The 18,161-nt window shown below is 42.0% G+C and overlaps 1 protein-coding gene across 2 annotated transcripts in view; it reads left to right on the top strand.

Moving 5' to 3' along the window:
• The window catches only part of STPG2 (sperm tail PG-rich repeat containing 2), a 167,193-nt gene that overhangs the window by 128,012 nt on the left and 21,020 nt on the right, over positions 1-18,161 (top strand). The window contains exon 1 of one of the 2 annotated variants that reach the window (XR_008558307.1): positions 14,771-14,996. The exons of the other annotated variant lie outside the window; for it this stretch is intronic. The gene's annotated coding sequence lies outside the window, so the exon portion shown is untranslated. Of the gene's footprint in view, positions 1-14,770; positions 14,997-18,161 lie in introns of those variants that run through there. 2 annotated transcript variants of the gene reach the window in all.

An 18,161-nucleotide genomic window follows, 5' to 3' on the forward strand; every position in this document is an offset into this window, starting at 1 on the left:
GGTGAGGGGTCATAAGAGGTTGGCTGGCTGGCACCCACATTGGGGCCGATCAGGGGGGCTGGCCGGGCAAGGGAGCAGGGGTTGTGGGAGGTTGGCTGTGGGAGCACACTGACCACCAGGGGCAGCTCCTGAATTGAGTGTCTGCCCCCTGGTGGTCAGTGCATGTCATAGCAACTGGTCAACTGGTGGACTGGTTGTTCCGGTTGTTCGGTCATAATGGTCACTTAGGCTTTTATATATATAGATAACAATGATATCTGGATGGTAGTGTATACGCCTGCGATCAAGTGTTAACTTAGATTTTATATTTTATTTTTACTGATTCTGTTTTCACTTGAAGTTTAAAATCAGTCTAAATTGAGCTTTTGTTATCTTGACTAGTTTAATTTTTTTCTTTAAGCTGGCAATAATAAAAAGTAGTAAATATCTCTTATGTTAAAAAAATAGCATAAAATTACTGTTTCCAAAGAATTATCTTTTCAGATGTCAAGTAAAAACACTTATGTTTTTAGTAAGATAATTATATTTTTAACAGCTTTAATTATTTAGTATAAGGATCCAAAGGTGCTATGGGGACTCGCATATTTTATTAACCCACAGAGCAGGCAAGAAAATAGTAAAGATGATCTCAATGACAAATTTTGAGAATCATGGAATTTGATATTTATGATCCTGTTTATCTCATTTAGCCTCCTATTTCATAATCTTGTTATATTCAAATCACAATCAGCAAAATACAGATGACTTTGCTAGTCAAGTTTTGTCACTAAAGCAAAATTACAAACATGCCACAAGAAGAGGAATACACTACGGGCAATCCTCGGGTTATGTTGGAGATCTGTTCCTATGACGTGATGTAATTTGATTTTTGCCGTAAGTTGGAACCCACCTACATAAGCACCTATGTTGTTCACATGGAGCACATACACAACAGTAATGAAGTGAAATAATAAAAAAATTTTAAAAGAAAGATAACAATTCCTGAACTTTATTTGTGCTAAATAAATAATAAAAAACATAAAGCACATATGTACATACGTTGAAATAATGGAACTTTTTTTTTTTATAAATACTGTAAATGGGAGATGGCGAGGTAACCACAAAATGACTTAAGTAGAGTCTGACGTAACCCGAGGACTGTCTGTATATACAATCTGCATTTTTTTAAATGAAAAATTTGGAAACTGGATTTTTAAAAACCTTTATCTGATATTCTACCATGTGATTTAAATAGGATACCTCATCAATAATAATATTTGTAATAATAATAAAAGTATTGTGAAATTCAGAATCCAGAACAGTCACACCACGGCATATGAAAAGTAATGCAGTATTCAAAACAAGTATTGTGTTGTTACTGTTGTTGGTGTTATTGTTTGCAGCAACTTGTATAGAATCTTCTTCAGTTAATGTATTATTTCCACTAACACATGGTCATAGTTACTACCACTCTTTCGTTAGCTGCCTCCAGGTGGCCTTAGGTCTTTTGAAGTGTTATTGATTATATCAGTTAGATGTATGCAGTATTAAATAAGTGGAAAACTCTTAGTTATAAATATTTTCTTCATAAGTGACCACCACTACCATCACTTGGCATTACAGCTTAATTTGCCTTTGTTCAAATCAACCTTCTGACTCTGTCTCATATACTACAGGATTCTGAGTAGATGCCAACCTCTCTCAAGGTAATGCCACAAAGGTGGGAAGGAATCCTCCATGTCATATAAGTCTGATTCCCAAGAGGAGCATTTGACTTTTTCTGCATTGTGGTTCCAGAAGTAGGATATTTATAGAAGTCAAAAGAACTGGCATTGTATGAGGAAGGATATCTTTCTCTATAATGCTAGGGAATGGTTCTGATAATATAGGGCTAATCTATGTTGAAGAAGGCAGTAATTACCCAAAAGCAATTGAGATAATTTTCAAAGTCATTGATTGATCTGGGAGACCTCTAATATACAAACCATAAACATCTTGTCTACCATCTAGGATCTACAGCCCAAAATTCCAAGCAGAATCTCAAAAATACATTTATCATTCTTGACTTGGACACAAAACCAATGCTGCAGCTGGAGACTAAGGACTAATTTGAATCAGGGATTGTGTAACGACAGTTTGAGGCAATTTATTATTAATTTACTCATGAAACCACAACCTCATAGGCCAGGAGGTCAGGAAAGATGCTGTCTAATGCACTTGATGTGAATGAAAAGGTTTTCCAGATCAAATGGCATCATCATGTACTTAAATTGGCCAAGTCTTTATTTAGATGACTGTCTTCTATTAATTACCTTCCTGGTAAAGGTTAAAATTGTAGGTACTATAGGTATAATTTGTAGTGTCAATAAAATAATCCGATATAATAAAACCATAGTATGCAAATTGTCCTCTCCATCAGAGTTCTTCCGGGAGTTCGACCACGGGGTGGGGGCAGGGACGGCCAAGGGAAGGGAGGGAGGCCCTGGCCGGTGGCAGTGGCAGGTGGCTGGGAGGAAGGAGGGAGGCTCCAGCCAGCCGGCGGTGGCGGGCAGCCAGGGGAATGGAGGGAGTACCTGGCCATCAGCTGGCAGCTGACAGCTGGCAGCCACTAGGGACCCTACCAGTGCACGAATTTTGTGCACTGGGCCTCTAGTTTAGATGATAAAGTATACTTTTCTCTTTTTCATCTTGTGATGTTCATATCACACATCAGTTTTTTTCTTTTATAAGACCCAGTGTGAATATCAGGTAATAAATCTCTGTATTAATTGAGAAACTATTAGGACTATTCATAACAAATTGAAGTGTCTTGCAATTTTAAAGATAGATAATAGTTTTAACAGATGTCATCTTATAACTGAATTGCTTAGCAGCTTTAATAGAGTCTTTGTCTAAGTATTTTTTAAGTTTTGCTGCCTTATTTTAGTCTGAGTCCTCTCAACCAATTTAACATCTGTAAACTTAGTAAAAGTAAAACAGTGCTCTTTATAAATTAGAAAATGATGGGAGTTTGGGAAGATTTTGGGATTCATTGTATAATACAGATTGAGAAATTTAACTTCTACAGACTATAATTACTTTTGAATTATTAAATAATGCAATCTTTTGTTTATATGATTAATATGCTTTAAAACTGTATAATTTTGTAATATTTGTGAAACTATAATTTAATATAGATTGTGAATTTAATTGTGAAAATATAATTTAATTAACATAATACAATAACCTAAAGTTCAAGTATTTTTATTAAAGGTTCTTTTTATTCAGGCATGAACACTTGAAAAGAATTTTTTGGAGTAGAATCATGGACTGACTTTAATTATCCAGACTTTAGTGTTATTATTAAAAAATTAAAATCAAATATAATGGCTATAAATAGAAGACCATTTTTAGGTGTATGGTTTTAAAGTCATTTGATATTTCCATGCTGGAAACCCTTTTTCCATATTTAATGAAAATCAACATGACATTGCAACAGTTAGTATTTGAATTCTGCTATTATCTTCACTAGTGTTGAAATGAGAGAAATTCAAATAACAACTAGTAGACTAATCTTCCTATCTAATAAAATAGTAATATGCAAATTAACCACCACTCCGCTACAACCACCAGCCAATCAGAGCAAGTAGGCAAATTAACCCCAACCAAGATGGCTGCGGAGGGAGGCTTGGAGTTCCCTGGCAATGTAGGAAGCCAAGCTTTCCACACACCCTGGTGGGCCCAGGCCTCCACTCAAGGGTACAAAGTTTCAATTATAGAAAATAAAATAAATTCCAACAGAAATAGCAGCAGCCACTGAGCTGGAAGAGCAGGAAGCTAGGGTTGCCCCGGGCGATGGAGGAAGCCAAGCTTCTGCAGCCCTGGCCAGCTCAGGCCTTCACTCCAGGCTACAGTTTCAACTATAGAAATACATTCCAATAGAACTGGCTGCCACCATGGAGCGAGCAGGAGGCTTGGCTCTGCTCCAGGCTACAAAGTTTCAATTGTAGAAGATAAATAAATTCCAGATACTAGGGCCTCCACTTGGGTTGCCAGGGGGCATGGCTGGCCTGCAAACCACCACAGGCCCCTCGCTCAGGCTGCCCCACGCCCTAAGGGAACCCCCACCCTGATCCGGGACACCCTTCAGGGCAAACCAGCTGGCCCTCACCCATGCACCAGGCCTCTATCCTATCTAATAAAAGAGTGATATGCAGATTGACCATCACTCCAACACACCAGATGGCTGTTCCCATGTGGTCAAAGATGGCCGCCCCCATATGGACACAAGATGGCTGCCACAAGATGGCCAGCAGGGGAGGTAAGTTGGGAGGGACCAGGCCTGCAAGGGAGGGCAGTTGGGGGCGATCAAGCCTGCAGGTGGGGAGGCAGTTAGGGGTGACCAGGCCAGCAGAGGAGGGAAGTTGGGGGTGACCAGGCCTGCAGGGAAGGGCAGTTGGGAGGGACCCAGGCCTGCAGGGGAGAGTAGTTGGGGGGACCTAGCTTGAGGGAAGGGTAGTTAGGGGTGACCAGGCCTGCAGGGGAAGGCAGTTAGGGGCAAACAGGCTGGTAGGGGAGCAGTTAGGCATCAATCATGCTGGCAGGGGAGTGGTTAGGGTGTGATCAGGCTGGCAGGCAGAAGCGGTTAGGGGCAATCAGGAAGACAGGCAGGCGAGCAGTTGGGAGCCAGCAGTCCTGGATTGTGATAGGGATCCCAGATTGGAGAGGGTGCAGGCTGGGCTGAGGGGCACTCCCCTCCCTCCCCCCTGCCGTGCACGAATTTCGTGCACTGGGCCTCTAGTATCTAATAAAGAGGGAATATGAAAATTGGCCATCACACCATAATGGTCAAGATGGCTGCGCCCACAGTGGAGGCAGGGATTTCATAACACAAGATGGCTGCACCCACAGCGGAGGTCAAGTTCCCGTAACAAGCCTTAACGAGCAATCAGCAGGGACTTGAGGCTGCATGGCACTGGGACAGGGGACCTGAGGCTGTGCCCCTGGCCTGGTGGGGTTTGACAGGGGACCTCAGGCTGTGCCTCCTGCCCAGCAGGGCTTGACAGGGGACCTCAGACTTCACCCTCCACCCCAGCACTGGGCTGTGGGACCTCAGGCTATGTCCCCTGCCCTGGGTTCGTGCCAGGAGACAAGGCTGTGCTCCATGCCCAGCGCAAGGCCATGGGACCTGAGACCATGCACCCTGCCTGGCACGGCTTGACGGGGGACCTCAGACCACACACCCTGCCCCAGGCCAGGGTATCTGAGGCTGCGCTCCCTGGCCTAGGCCAGGGGACCTCAAGGCGCACCCCTGGCCCAGAACGGGGGACCTCAGGCTGCGCCCCCTGCCCCAGCACCGGGCCAGGCGACCTGAGGCTGTGCCCCCCCACCCAGCAGGGCTTGACAGGGATGGGGCTGGCTGGGTCTGGATCTAGCCCAGTGGGGGTGGGTCCGGCCAGGTCTGGGTCTTGCGCGATTTCGAGGCGCATGTGGGTGGGCGGGAACTTGACTCTGGTTCCCATGGCGTGCCCCAGACCCTGACAGGAGGAAGATTTTCATATACATTTTACTAATTTTCTTTCATCTCTGACACTTCTATTATAGAGAAAGGGCAAATAGCAATATTAAAATATTTCCTCTAATTAATTCCCTTTTAATGTGCACAAATTGTGTGCACTGGGTCATTAGTATTTTATATATATAACATTGCTCACCTGAATCAGAAACTGGCATAGGCCTTCAGTAGATGTTCTTTCTTTTTTTGAAGGTACCCTTGTTTTCTCTGTTCTCCGTGATATTGGATTGGGATCAGAATTGGTAACAGTTTAGTAGCCTTATTCCCAATTAAGTGAATATTAAATACAATGAGTATTAGTGTATAATTGCTCTGAGAGTTGAAGGTAGAACTCAAGGATTTGACTATAGCCTTCTGGGAAGAGTCCATGAAGAAAATATGCTTATATCCATGTTTTTATTCATTCATCTCCATGAATACAGTGAAGACAGAGTAAGGTAACATTTTTCCATCTTTATATAAAATATTATTTACCTTGTAAGCTAATTGTATTATGCCCATTTTGAACTTCTTTATAATACTTAAGGTCAAATTTTTTATTAGCACAATGTTTGGTAAGTTTTGGCCTCCATTAAAATCATAATGACTTGATCTTTTGTTGATATACTTTTACTTTTAAAAAATTTTAATGTATTTAAAAAATTAGTGTTGCCAAATTTTGTGAATGGTACCACTCTATATTGTCCTCTAGTTTTCAGATATGACAGTCTTATTATAGATCCTTTTGTGATTCCTTCAACCATTAATCCCTCTCTCGGTGGTGTTGACATGACGATCATGATAGAACTAATCTGTGCCACGTTTCCACATTTGGTGGGAAACAGTTACCATGGTAACTCACTGGGAGCACTGGGACAGTTTTCTTGGGTTGAGAGACTTTAGAAAAAATTTAGCTAGAAACAGGACTATTCTTTTGAGGAAATGAGGCCATGAATTTGATATTTTGTACTTAGAAGGTATATCTAACCAAAAAATGACAAATATTTTCTGAGATATTCTTAGGGGAAAACATTTTGAAGTAAAGTAAATTTAAAGTAATTTCAGTTACTAGAAATATAGTATTAAATATTGTGAAGGCAGAGGAAACAATGCCATCAGTGTAAAAAAATTAAGATCGCTTTTAATAGTTACTACTTTAACTTTCCTCTTATTTTCTTTTTTTAAAATATATTTTTATTGATTTTTTACAGACAGGAAGGGAGAGGGATAGAGAGCTAGAAACATCGATGAGAGAGAATCATCGACCAGCTGCCTCCTGCACACCCCCTACCAGGGATGTGCCCGCAGCCAATGTACATGCCCTTGACCAGAATCGAACCTGGGACCTTCCAGTCCGCAGACCGACGCTCTATCCATTGAGCCAAACCGGTTTCGGCTCCTCTTATTTTCTACTGTATTTCAAATCAATAATTTTTTTAAAAAAAATATCACCCAAAGGTATTTTTTCCATTGATTTTATGAGAGAGTGGAAGGGAAAGGGAGAGACAGAGAGAAACACCAATGTGATTGCCTGAACCGAGGTACATGCCCTTGACCAGAATTGAACCTGGGATCCTTTAGTCCACAGGCTGACACTGTATCCACTGAGCCAAACCAGCTAGGGCCAAATAAATAGATTCTTTAAAATTTCAACTTCCATTTTGTTGTTGTTGTTGTTGTTATGGCTGGGATTACTTGAACTACTTGGAAGAATAAAATACCACATCTCCTATAGCTTGCATGTTAGTGGGAAAATTGAAAAATATATGCACTTTTGCAGTAAATAATGATAGACACTCTGATAGAAGTAAATGTAGGCAGACTGCCTATCCCAGCCTGAGGGGGTTCAGCAGTGTTTAATCTGAGTCCTAAAGATTGAGTGAACTAAATTAAAAGGAGGATATTCCATGCAGCATTCAGCATGTACAAAGGCTCCTTTGCTTTGCAACTTTCTGGAACTAAAATAATTCAGAATATTTATATCTAGAGCACAGAGTGTGAGGAGATTGTGGTGAGTGAACAGGCCGGAAGAGTAAACAAATACTATATCAAACAAGGGTCTTATATGGCCATGCATAGGAGTTAGAACTTTTAATTAGTAGGCAGTGAGTTTTAAGTGATGGTTTTAAACAGAGGAATGACAAAAATAGAGTCAAATTTTAGAAAGATTATTCTAGCAGTCATGTGGAGAATGAGTTGGAGTGGGTTACACAGGATTCAACATGACCAGTAAGGAAACATATTAGATTTTTACAACTGCTATAACAAATTACCACAATTTTAGCATCTTAAAATCACACCTATTTATTATTTCACAGTTTCTTATGATCAGCAGACCAGATGCAGCGTGGCTCAGCTGGGTCTTTGCTTAGGATCTCCTAAGACAAAACCAAGCTGTTTGTAGAGCCATGTTTCTTTCAGAGGTTCTGGAGAATAATCTGTTTTCAAGCGTATTCCGGTTGTTGACACAAAAGAAGGTGAAAGGATTAGCCAAAGAAATGTATAACCCATAGAAACATAACAGTGTAGGGTTGGCCAGATAGAAGAAGAGGGCTAGGCAGGGTGGAGGTGGGCAAAGAGGGGAGGGGAATAGGAACATCTATAATAGTGTAAACAATAAAAATAAAGTAAAAGAAAAAAAAGAATTTAGTGCTTTGCAGGTGTATAGTGAAGTCCCTGTTTTCTTGCTGTCAACCAGAAGAGCCTCTATTATCTTCTTAAGATCAGAAGCATTCCCTTTCTTGTGACCTACTCCATCTTTCTGATGTATATTTTGGGTTTCTTAGGATATATTCCTAAAAGAGGGATTACTGAGTCAAATGGGAATTCCATTTTTAATTTTTTGAGGAAACTTCATATTGTTTTCCACAGTGGCTGTACCAGTCTGCATTCCCACCAGCAGAACTAGGGTTCCCCTTTCTTCACAACTTCACCAGTATCTATTGATTTTTTGATGATAGCCATTCTGACAGGTGTGAGGTGATACCTTATTGTCATTTTAATTTGTTTCTCTGATGATTAGTGACTTTGAGCATTTTTTCATATGTCTCTTGGCCTTCTGTATGTCCACTTTGAAGAAGTGTCTATTTAGGTCATTTGCCCATTTGTAAATTGGATTGTTGGTCTTATAAAAGGACATTTTAAACTGTCAGCATTAAAATTATGTTAACAAAAATGGCTGGCATTTTTTTAAACTGATAACTGAAGTCTTGGTAGGTGTATTCCGCATTTATTTTTAGGTGTTTTGTAGAGTCATCCCTGCCCCTCAACTTGAACATACTCCTTTTTATCCCTGAAGGCTTTTCTTCCTGGCATTTAAAAATGCCAGAACAATATTGTACTTTAGTTCATGTGGGTAATTTGCATTTTTCATAAACTCTATATCTAGTGATGTCAACTCTTCACCTACCTCATACATGGTCATAACTTCTTAACCACCAAGATTATTTTTACTGAGGAGTATTTGATTTTTGGGATTCCCTAATGTTCCAGGTATACTGTAATAGACCCTGAACTAGAAATCAGGAATCTTGATTCTCTTCTCAAGGCTTCATTTCAATACAATGCTGCTTCCAAAGGAAATATATCAACATTTTTGCTGATGTATGAAGACAATATTCTTTCACCTGTACTATTTCTTATTTGATTGGGCAAACTTTCTGTCTTTACTAGTTGCTCTTTTGCTATCGTAATCTCCCCCCCCCCCTTTTTTAAATTTGTTTTTATTGATTTTAGAGAGAAAGAAAGGAAGAGGGAGAGAGAGAGAGAGAGATAGAAACATTGATGAGAGAGCAACAACATCATTGATGGCTGCCTCCTGCATGCCTCCTGATAGGGATCAAGTCCTTAACTCCATCATGTTCCCTGACCAGGAATCAAACCTATGACTTCTTGGTGCATGAGACGATGCTCAAACTCTGAGCCACACCAGCCCAGCACCGCCCGCCCCCCCCCTTTTAATTATAGCTACAGAAATAGAGGTTCTGAATGCATCTGAAGCCATTGAAACAAATGCCCAAGATCTTTCATGAAAACATTTTATCTAAATGCTGCTGTGTCCTAGTTCACAATTTTTCTTTTCTTTTTTTTCTGGCTTATTATCAAACTAAGAGACCACAGGAATCTCTTTGCGGAAAGTAAACACATGCAAACTCTTTTGAAATATTATTTAATAGTAATAATGAAAAGTAAAAATGATATTTTATGCATGTTATTAATTGTTTTATCTTCTCTTAAAATGTTTAAAAACTTTTTTGTTGCTGTTAATTCTCACCCAAGTATATTTTTCCATTGATTTTTAGGGGGAGAGACAGAGAGAGAGAAACATTGATGTGAGACACATCAATTGGTTGCCTCCCACACTCTGGGGCAGGGGATCGAGCAAACCCAGAACCCTTCAGTCTGCTGGACAATGCTCTGTGCACTGAGCCAAACTGGCTAGGGCTTTAAAAACTTTTAAAAAATATTTTAAAACTTACATGCAGTAAGATATTCTTAACTTTTAAATTGTGCGTGATGATTAGTCTGGGAATGATGTTCAAAGAAAGTAAAGCACTTCCCTAAACTGTAGAGAACAAAGGAGGCAGCATGTAATTTAATGATAAATATCTCTGAGGACTTTCTAATTACCTTCTAATAGGGCGTTCATATTTAGAAAATTAATTTACCCGTTTTTATGGTCCCACATTCAAATTTGGAAATATGCTTATAAGACATCATTGCTTAATTATAACAGAAGCATTAACAAAGTAGATTTTAAAAATCTGAATTTGCACATTTGAGCATTTCACTAGGGTTTAAGACCTTTTCTAGACCTTTGATTTGCTGTATGCAAAAGTAAAAAAAAAATAAAAATCACGTTTTAAACATTTGCCAACAATTTCCTAACGTGCATTGTAAATACATGATTACATCTGTTTCTTTATATGAGTCTCACAGTGCACACTTAGGGGGCTTTCTTTCTACTGGTATCCAATTGATTTAATTATGCAAGTCCCACTAATGTGCTAATTGGAAGACAGACGTTTTAGCATTCGCCTGAGATTAGATTACATTCATGGAATCATAATTATTTTGATGGCTTGCCATAGTGAAATAGATGAACTGTGTTACCAGCTAAATTTTTAATTAAGTTAACTTTTACTTTCATTCCTTTGTGGTTTATTTATTTTGCATATAAGGTTGTTTTTCATAGTGTCCTTTGTTTTATTTTTTCAGTTGTCACTGTTTTTCTAATATGCCACATCTCAAATATTTTAATAACATTTTGTTGTATAGTTACAAGCCTGAGAAATGAAAGATAAAACAATTTTGATATGAAGACTCACTGCTGAGAAATAGCAGTAAGAAAAATTACATATTAGAGCCCAATTGTGGCTTAAAATATTTTACCTTATAAGTTCTTAATATATATACACTATTATACATTGTTTCCTATATTAGCTTATCTAAGTTCATGGTTCTGATTCTAATAAAACACTATTATGATCTTGTTATGTCGCAGTCACTGTGATAGCAGTTGGGTACAAAGATAACTAGGATCTTTCCTCTGGAAGAACTTCATCCAAGAATAGTATTAATGTCTTTAAAAAAAAATGAGGAACGCCCTAACCGGTTTCGCTCAGTGGCTAGAGCGTCGGCCTGCGGACTGAAGGGTCCTAGGTTCGATTCCAGTCAAGGGCATGTACCTTGGTTGTGGGCACATCCCCAGAAGGGGGTGTGCAGGAGGCAGCTGATCGATGTTTCTAACTCTCTATCCCTCTCCCTTCCTCTCTGTAAAAAATCAATAAAATATAAAAAAAATTGAGAAACATTTTCTGTTTATTTTCATATTGCCTGGAATGATTCCTTTTTTTCATTTATATGTTTATTCTACCTAATTTGTTATTACGATGGATTCCCTAGTTTTTCTTCATATTTTCCCCTGAAAAGTCATTAGACTCTCATCTTTTTTCTTAGGCCAGTATTTCAGAGGCTTTTTGGTCTTTTGAGAAAAATATTTTTAAAATTGATGTAATTGCAATATAAATTTATAAAGAGATAATCATGTATAATCACTTTGAAAAGCAATTTAGCAGTTTCTTCAAAAGTCCCAAAATTTAAAATTTGCCTACTGTTGACCTAAATGTTCTGCTCTGAGGTATTTATTCAAGAGAAATGAGAGGTTGGTATGACAGTGTTTATGGCAATATTATTAATCAAAACCATTATTATTAAGCAAAACCTGGAGACAAAATAGCTGTTTATCAGCTAGTGAATAATCAACAGTGTAGTGTATCCATACAATGGAATACTACAAATGTAAAATGAATGAAATATGGATATATACAAGAACATGGTGAATCTCAAAAATCTTTATGCTAAGTGAAAGAAGCTAGAAACAAATTTTTATAATATATGAAACTATAATATGGAAACTAATGCATAGTAAAAAGCAAATCACTGTTTACATATGGATGTGGGTAGAAGGTGGAATGGCTTACAAAGGAACATAAGGTAACCTTTGGGGCTGAAAAATGTTTCTTATCTAGATTTCTGTGATTGTTTCATGCATGTGATATGCCATACCTTGTCAGATTATACACTTAAATATGTGAAGTTTACTATATGTCAAGTATTCATAAATAAAGTTGTAAAAATTACTTAGGGAGATAAGACAAATATGTTTCAAAAATACAGGAAAAACACATTCTGATAACAAATATTAGTCATTAAGATGATCATTGCATGAATTGGTAACCACAGATAATAATGGGTCAATAAAGTGTTTCCAATGAAGTGTTAAATAACTAATTTTTATATCACATATTCCAAGTTTTAAAATGATCCCATTTATTTTGGTTGTTGAATGAATAGGGTTCACTTTTGATGTTTGCTTATATTCTTTTTTTCTAATGTCAAATTCTTCACTGCAAAAGAGGTTGACTAATATTTAAGCTTCTCTTTTATTATCTATACTAGTGGTCCAGTGCATGGATTTGTGCACATTGGAAGGAAATTAATTAGAAGAAAGATTCATGCAGTAATTACATCACTGCAAAAAATTACATGTCAAAATAGTATCTGTACTAATAAAAGGGTAATATGCTAATTAGACTGGATGTCTTCTGCACGTCCATCCAGACAAAGCCACAGTGGCTGCGGGGGCCAGCGGCACGGGAGAGGGAGAAAAGCCACCTGCCCTGTGGTCCCGGGCACTAGCGCCTGTGGCTGTGGCCCGGGAGAGGGAGAAAAGCCACCTACCCTGCCATCCCAGGTGCCTGCGGCTGCGACATGGGTAAAGCCACCTGCCCACAGTCCTGGGCACCTGCGGCCAGCCCGGGTCCTGGGTGTTTGTGGCTGGCCGGAAGGAGGGAAGCCTGAGTCCTGGGTGTCTGCAGCTGGCTGGAGTAGGGAATTCTGGGTCCCGGGTGCAGTGCTGAGTCAGAGGTGGTTAGGGGGTGATCAGGCCGGCAGGGGAGCAGTTAGGGCTGATCAGGCTGGCAGGCAGAGGTGGTTAGGGGTGATCAGGCAGACAGGCAGAGGGGTTAGGGTTGATCAGGCAGGTAGGAAGGTGAGTGGTTATGAGCCAGCGGTCCTGGATTGCGAGAGGCATGTCCAATAGTCGGACATCCCCTGAGGGGTCCCAGATTAGAGAGGGTGCAGGCCGGGCTGAGGGACCCCCCCACCCCCATGCACAAAGTTTGTGCACCGGGCCTCTAGTCCTATATAATAAAAGCCTAATATGCTAAGTGTCCAGTAGTCTGTTCAACCAATCTAAGTGTAATATGCTAATGATATGCTAAGGCCACTCAACCACTCACTATGACGTGCACTGACCACCAGCGGGTAGACGGTCCGACCAGTAGGTTAGCTGGCTGCTGGGGTCAGGCTGATCGGGGCTGAGTGAGATGGGCCAGACATGCCCTGGAACCCTCCTGTGGTTCCTAGCTGGCTGGCCAACCTCCTGCATCCCTTCCCAGCCCCAAGTGTGCACTGGTGGGGCCCCTCGGCCTGGCCTGCACCCTCTTGCAATCCAGGCTGGGGGACTCCCCCCCCCCCGAGTGCACGAATTTCGTGTACCAGGCCTCTAGTATATAATATCTCTCTATATAAAACCCTAATATGCAAATAGACTGAACGGCGGAACAACCGAACAATCGAACAACCACTTGCTATGACATGCATTGACCACCAGGGGGCACGCGCGGAACATGGCGGCTGCCGGCAGCAGGTGGCAGAGCGCAGAACATGATGGGTGTCAGCTGTGGCAGGATGGTGGAGCAGGTGAACAAGGGCACCAGACAAGGCAGGAAGACAGTGGCTGTCGTCAGGGCAAGCCTTTGGTGGTTACTGAAAATTCAGGGCTTCTGGCTGAGCAGCACTCCCCCTGTGGGAGCGCACTGACCACCAGGGGGAAAAATTGGTCCTTCAGGTTCAGTAAATGTTAGGCCTCATAAAACCTGTGTTAGTCCCTGAGGGTTGGGGTCCCCAAAGGAGTTCAGATGCATTCATTATATTTATTTGCTCCTTTTAATTCTTGTTCTAGAGGGAGAATGAGGACAGTTTTTTACTCAGTAATTTTTATGAGAATTGTATTGGAACCTGCTCCTTCTTTGGCTGTTTACGGGTTTACCTTACCGGGAACTCACAGAGACTTTAAGCCCTTTGAAGATAGGGACAGAGCTGTATTGTGTTTCTATAATACAGGCACAAAGTTAATACAACTTTTATAAATATTTGTTGAAGAAACTGATAAATTTCAGTGCCATGAGGCATTACTTTTCCTTCTGCTCCATCTCCTTATTGAGCAAAGCATAAGGCTGAGGGGATGAGCAGGTAGAGTCGAGTAAAGTTGCTTTTTCCAAACCCTAGATACCATACTTTGATTTTACATAGTAGATGCATTTCTGAATGACATTTTGAATTGGGTATATTAGATTTTCCAAATATTAACTCCCTTTACTCACAGAGATTATTTTTAATGATGTTTAAACGTTTCATACTATGAGGTGCAAAATATTTTGCTTATTTCAAGAATCTTTGTGCATTTTTTCTGTAGTAAAGTGAAATATCAACATGGTAAGTCTATTTGGGGGGTCTGCTTAAAATGGGGCACACCAGTACTAAATTCGGTTCTAACAATGACTAATTCGCACACCACGTGTGCAGTTAGATGGCTGTTGGACATAACCATTTTTTTTTTTTGGTCCCTTTGCTCCCACAGCACCTGCTTCAACCAGAGGCAGTGTCTTGACCCTCCATGACCTCTTTGTCATGGCAACCACGGGGTGTCTACTGCCTGAGGCCTTGGCAGTCACCCGGGTGTTGACCTTCCCAAGATGGCGGCAACCCCAAAGAATACACATCAGGGGCGGGGTCCCACCAGCAGGGGCAGGGAGGCACACGGGGAGAGCTTTCAGGCAGGCTGGCTGAACCCTACAGAGTCGCACCGACAGCTTCCCTCCTCCTCTCCTCCTCCCGTGCCGGTGGGCTGATGGCTGAAGTAAGTGGCAGCCACTGGCGAGGCAGAGTGTAGTCTCGGGAGGGTGGGGAGCCTGAGGCGCTGGTCCCAGCTGGGTGGGCGGGCACTTCTTCCCAGGGTTTTGGAGAGTGTTGGGGGCGGGGATGCGCCACAGCCTCTGCACTAGGACGGGCTGGAAAGGAGGGAGGCTGCCCCCTTCCCCACTGCTGGGTGGGACGTTGCGGAGGAGAGGCTGTGGATCCCTAGCCCAGACCCACCCTCCCAGGTGGGTCGTGGGCTCAGGCACCACCGAGGCGGCTGATTCTTGGGGGTGGGAAGGAGTGTCTGGGCCTGCCCCGCAGCAAGTCCCTGGCTTGGGTGTCTGAGCAGTGGGCAGGCAACAGGTGGCAAGAGTAACTGGCCTTGGGCCGGATAGGTGAGGCGTGGAAAACTTCTGCCCAGGCAGCACCAGGGCCGCGGAGTTATGGAGGATAACAAAGCGCTGGCATCCGTGGCCTCGACGCTGGCGGGAGGGTCTGAGAACCTGATGGGGTGCGGGACGCACCTCTCCTGCCTCCCCCTGGCATGGGCTCCACTGCGCTGCCGGCAGGGTAAGGGTAGGGGCTGGCCCAGCGCAAGCTGCTTGCTGCTTGCCTCCCGCCGCAGCTCGCCGGTACCCTATGGGCTGGGGGGAGGCGACCGGTGGTTTTGTTCATCCTGGTTGTGACAGACACTGCCTTTTTATATATATATAGATTACTGATTATCACCTGCCTAACTGGGAGGTTGCCACTAGAGCTGCTAGCCCCAGAACCTAGTCACTGCCTTTTGGTCAGGATGCCACATGCTCAAGCTATTTTTCCTTGCTACAACTGTCAGTTAAGCCACACTAATATATTCTCCCCAGCAAAGAAGTCCTCATGCACTGTCTCTCAATTCCATTAACTCAATTACAAATTCAGGCTTACACAAATGCATTTGAAAGGCAAAACACAATCATGTTTGGATCACTACCTGTGAAAATTTCCAGGAATAACATGCAAGGAGTAGCAGTTTACATGGCAGCCTAGAACCGATGTATATTTCAAGATGCATTCCTGAAAGTTCAGCCTAAAATCCATTTATTGGTCCACTAACATTGATATAAGCTACTAATATGTTGTAATAAATCTGTTCTGTTTAGATTATCTAGAGAATATTATTTTCTCTACAGCTGTATGTAATCTTTTATTTTTCTGTTTTTTAAAGATAATCTTTTATTTGATATTCTGTTGCTTCATTATATACATCTAGGTGTGTATTTATTTTTTACTTATCCTCATTGGAATTTGATTCAGTAACCTGAATCTGAGAATTCATATTTCATTTATATTGGAAAAATGTCAGCCATGACCTTTGTAGATAGGATCTCCCCAAAATTCTCCCAATTAACTCTTTGTGGAATTCTTATTAGATGCATTCTGTGAATTCTCATTCATTTCTCCTAATATCTTTGTTAAATTTTTCAGCTAGTTATCTCTTTAGTATTTGGGGTGATTTCTTCAGCACTGTCTTCCAGTACACTAATTCTCTTCTTAGCCGTTTATCAGTTTTAGCTATTGTTCTATTACTACATGTAACAAAAGCCCCATTACAGTGCTGACCAAACAGAAATTTGTTTTTACCACATAGCGTGGCATCTGAAAGTTGGCAGCCCAGGGCTGATGCAGCAAGCTCTTTCTATTTTCTACTCCTCCAAATTTAACATATGGTTAATTCTCATGATTGCCTCATGATAGCAAAATGGATGCTTCATTGCATTCCTTCTGTTTGCTTTACAAACATTAATGGAAAATAATACTTTTATACTTTCAAATATCTTGTCTATAATTGTAAAAATGGTGACAATGTAACTTGATATTATAACAGATTTTCAATGAATACTTTAGTCAACTACTTAAAATATGAAATTAAATACTGTCAGGACATTAAATTAATTCATATATACCCATTATTAAGTAACAGGTTATAAAGATGTTTTTGACTCACTTACTGAATTTTAGTTCCTCTCGCTATAGCTCTCAGTATATATTAATTATTAATACACAGTTGTTGTTCTCATCCTATCTAATAAAAGAGTAATATGCAAATTGACCATCACTCCAAGACACAAGATGGCCACCCCCAGTGGTCAAAGATGGCTGCCCTCATGTGGACACAAGATGGCCGCCACAAGATGGCCTGCGGGGGAGGGCAGTTGTGGGCAGTAAGGGGTGACCAGGCCAGCAGAGGAGGGCAGTTGGGGGAGACCAGGCCAGCAAGGAAGGGCAGTTGGGGGGCACCCAGGCCTGCAGGAGAGGGCATTTGGGGGGGACCAGGCCTGCAGGGGCGGGTAGTTGGAGGGGACCAGGCCTTCAGTAGAGGACAGTTGGGGGGGACCCAGGCCTGCAGGGGAGGGCAATTTGGGGGGGACCAGGCCTGCAGGGGAGGGCAGTTGTGGGCGATCAGGCCAGCAGGGAGGGAAGTTAGGGTGACTGGCCAGCAGAGGAGGGCAGTTGGGGGAGAACAGGTTTGCAGGGGAGGGCAGTTGTGGGCAATCAGGCCAGCAGGGAGGGCAGTTATGGGTGACTGGGCCAGCAGAGGAGTGCAGTTAGGGGTGACCAGGCCGGCAGGGGAGGGCATTTAGGGGCAATCGGGCTGGCTGGGGAGCAGTTAGGTGCCGATCAGGCTGGCAGGGGAGTAGTTAGGGGGTGATCAGGCTGGCAGGCAGAAGCAGTTAGGGGCAGTCAGGTAGAGGCAGGTGAGTGGTTGGGAGCCAGCAGTCCTGGATTGTGAGAGGGATGTCCGACTGCCCGTTTAGGTGGGATAGGGCCTAAACAGGTGGTCGGACATCCCTCAAGGGTAAGGTGACCAGATCGTCCCGCTTTTGGCGGGACAGCCCCGATTTTTAACAATTTGTCCCGCCATGGGACGCGTGGGACGCGGGACAAATTGTTAAAAATTGGGACTGTCCCGCCAAAAGCGGGACGATCTGGTCACCTTACCCTTGAGGGGTCCCAGATTCGAGAGGGTGCAGGCTGGGCTGAGGGACACCTGCCCCCCCGTGCACGAATTTTGTGCACTGGGCCTCTAGTCTTAAAAATAATCCTCTATTCATTGCTTAATGAAATTTGATGGAATTTTTAAAATGTCTCCCAAAGAAGTTTTGTCTAATCCCTGGAATTTTTG

The sequence above is a fragment of the Eptesicus fuscus genome, chromosome 2 (assembly GCF_027574615.1).
Source record: "Eptesicus fuscus isolate TK198812 chromosome 2, DD_ASM_mEF_20220401, whole genome shotgun sequence".
Classification (NCBI taxonomy): Eukaryota; Metazoa; Chordata; class Mammalia; order Chiroptera; family Vespertilionidae; genus Eptesicus; species Eptesicus fuscus.